Raw genomic sequence first — 3,763 nt, 5'->3', positions numbered from 1 at the left:
CTGCACAATTCCAAGCACGCCACACGCGCCGTTTCGCGAATGGGTGGTCAACCAATCTCTATATGGGGCTTCCCTCTTAGTTCATGGTGGGTTAAATTCCTAAATCTCGATTTAAGCCCCATCCCCGCTGCAAGGAGACCAACAATGAAATATTTGTTTGTACTAGCACCACCGCTCTTGAGAAGGCGCAGTCCTGTATTCGATCACTGTTAAAATGTATCAATGCCTTTAAAACTCTATGTATGTCTAAACATTTGTGTTAATATTCACGTCAGCATATGTGCAGTTTTCGAAGAAATGACGCGACCCGCCAAACAAAGTATAACCCCAATTCCAATCATTGTTGTATGATTAATAGTGTAGTTGATGAATGTGCATGTTAACACGAAACAAATTCAAAATACACAAAAATAAATATCGTGTCCCACGCTTTTTGCTGACACAACGTCGGCAAGCACAAATTCCTTAGAATCAAATTGCATTTGCATCCGTAGGTAATGCACTCGCGCTTGCCCTTGAAACGGTAGCAGAGGTAACGACTTCGCGCTAATAAAGCTTTAGCTTTAGTTTTAAGAAAATAAAATTGTCACTTCGGTTTAGACAGTCAAATAATAAAGAGGCATAGCCTCCTAAGCAAAATTTATATTTTTTTTTATTTTAAAAACTTTCGGAGTTTTAACTGGCGGCCGTGACAGGACGGAGCAGCGTGCGTTGTAAATAACCGGAAAACAAAAAGTGCGGTTACGCGTGTGTTTTATAAAATAAAAACCACATAGTTCATCTAATAAGGTATAAACACCAAAGCGGCTAAACGCAAGGCACTAAGGAAGCAAGCAGTGCAGAAGATCCTGAGTACTAAAGAAAAGGGAGAAATCAAAGCACCCACAACCATTAACCGTGCCAACGCTGGACATGAAGCTTAACATCTTAATGTAAGAATTTAATTTAAGTTGTGAATTTAGAAAAAAAAAATTGTTTAAACAAATTTCAGGAAAATTAAGTAAAAATTGTATTTAGTGAAAATATTTAAGCAAACAAATTAAAAAAAAAAATTAAATAAAAAATTGTATTTAGTGAAAGAAAAGTAAAAAAATATTTAAGAAAAATTAAATGAAAATTTTTTAAATAATTTAAACTCTTATATTTGAAAAAATACTGTGAGTTTAGCAGAAAGAAAATTAAGTAAACGAAATTTAAGAAAAATTAAATAAAATTTTTTAAAGGAAGTCAAATGCAAAATAATTGAGAAATGCTGCACATTTAGTGAAAAAAAATTACGTAAACAAAATTTAGGGAGAATTAAACAAATTCTTTTTCTCGAAGAAAAACAAATATATGAAGTAAAAATATTAAATTGAAGAAGTAAAAGGAAATTAGAAAAAAGAAAAACAAGTAAATGTGATTAAAGCAAATCACATATCAATAATTGAAGCTCCTATATTTAAAAAATCCAACTACGAAAAATCTTAAAATTTTTTTTAAGAATCGGAAACAAATCACAATGACAGAAAAAGCGGACGAAATTATCGAACAAATTCAAAGACTTAGGATCGGTAATCAAGCGACTAATCACGGGCATGACCAACAGGCATCGAATACTTCAAATTCCAGGTATACCTTTACACCCACAAATCAACAGATGAATCCAGAATTTATTAAAGAGGTAGCACAATTGGTCTTAAACCAATTCACCAGGCCTAATATTCCTGACGACAGGGACCAGGAAATAGCCTTAAACGCGGACAATGTCAGCCAATTAGATAAAATCCCTGACATGGTCAAATGCCTTAGAGAATTCTCTGGACAACCAGGAGAATTCAACTCTTGGAGAAAGACAGTAGATCGAATATTTAAGGCTTACGAAAGTTTAAAAGATACGCCGAAATATTTCGCAATATTGCATACGGTTAGACACAAAATTGTTGGCGATGCCGACACTGCATTGGAGTCTTACAGAACTCCGTTAGACTGAAGAAAAATCCGTAAATGCCTAATGATGCATTACTCGGATAAAAGGGATATCGGTACTTTGGAGTACCAAATTACAACTTTGGCTCAACGCCATGATAGTATTCCCACCTTTTACCAAAAGGTGTATCAGCACCTTTCACTAATTCTAGACAAAATTGCATGTCAAGATACAAGTGAAGAGACTATTTATGCAATGACAAGCTCGTATCGTGAGAAGGCTCTCGATACTTTCATTCGCGGGCTAAATGGAGACTTACCTCGGCTCCTCAGCATACGCGGACCAAGAACACTACCTCAGGCACTACATTTGTGCCAGAAGTTAGATAACATGACATTCCCTATGAACTATGCCCAAGGTTAGCAGAATACTGTACCACCAAGACCACCTCGACAAAATGAATTCTTTCAAAGCAATGTTAAAAATAAGTTTTACCCAGAATTGGCCTATGTTCCCTCACAACCTAGAAATAACCATCCGTTCAAACCACGACCATTCGTTTACAACAACTTCCCAAATTATAGCAACCAGCCTATATCAAATAATTACCAATTCTCAAATTATAACACCACCCCGCCTAGACCGAATAATTACCAATTCAGGACACAACCACCTAACTTCTTTCAAGGAAACTCCTTCAATAACCGACCAAATTTCCCACCGCAACCACCTGTACCTATGGATATTGACCAGTCAATACAGACTCGTCAAGTAAACTACCAAAACAGACCAAACTATCAACAAAATCACTTTCCTCAAAAAAGAACAATGACTCAGCAAACGCAACCCCCCAACAAAGTGCAACGAACGTATTATACGGATACCGATATTACATATGAAGACAGGGATAAAGAAGCTACGGAAGAATTTGATGTTGACCCGAATCAATTATTCACTAATGGCGATAGCGAAAATAGTTACGAGCAGAAATTGTGCGAGGTACAAGGAAACACAGACGACGGATATACCACTGACAATGTCTATTTTTTAGATTAATTCCGTCCTCACTTCCATATTTTGAATATATGGCAAAAAATGGGGACACTCTGAATTTCCTGATTGATACAGGATCAAATAAAAATTATATCCAATCCACTCGTATACGAAATCCAATACCCAACGAAAAACCTTTTCTTATTAATTCAGTGGCAGGCAATAAAGAAATAACCCATCATACCTACTTATGTCAATATTTTTGTCCCAGAAACAGAAAAATTAAAGTTTTATATCTTGCTCGCTCTGGAAACATTTCATGGTATCATCGGTAACGATACCTTAAGACAGCTAAAAACAATAATACACAACGATAGAAATTACATGACCATTTACCCAAACCTGAAAATACCTTTAAAGCAAAAAGCTTCACGCGACGTTAACAATATAAATTTACCGCTAACACATCTTTCTGTGGAGCAACAATAAAAAACTTCGCAACCTTGTAAAGCAATGCCCACGTCTGATCTCCGAATCAGACGAAAAGCTAACCCACACTACTCTTGTCAAAGGCGAAATTCGTACAACTACAGATAGCCCAATTTACTCCAGACCTTACCCCTATCCAATGGCCCTTAAAGAAGAGGTAAACGATGTTATATCTACATCGATGATATTATACTATTCGGCAAAGACGAGAACGAACACAGTCGAACACTTCGAAAGTCTAAAAATTGTATTTCAGACCCTAGAGTCTGCAAACATGAAGATTCAATTGGACAAATGCGAGTTTCTGAAACAAGAATTAGAATTCTTAGGATATGTCGTAGGTATAGAAGGAATAAGAACGAATGAAACTAA

Source organism: Anastrepha obliqua, chromosome 6 (genome assembly GCF_027943255.1).
Source record: "Anastrepha obliqua isolate idAnaObli1 chromosome 6, idAnaObli1_1.0, whole genome shotgun sequence".
Classification (NCBI taxonomy): Eukaryota; Metazoa; Arthropoda; class Insecta; order Diptera; family Tephritidae; genus Anastrepha; species Anastrepha obliqua.
The sequence above is the reverse complement of the archived record's forward strand: the minus strand, read 5'-3'. Positions refer to the sequence as shown.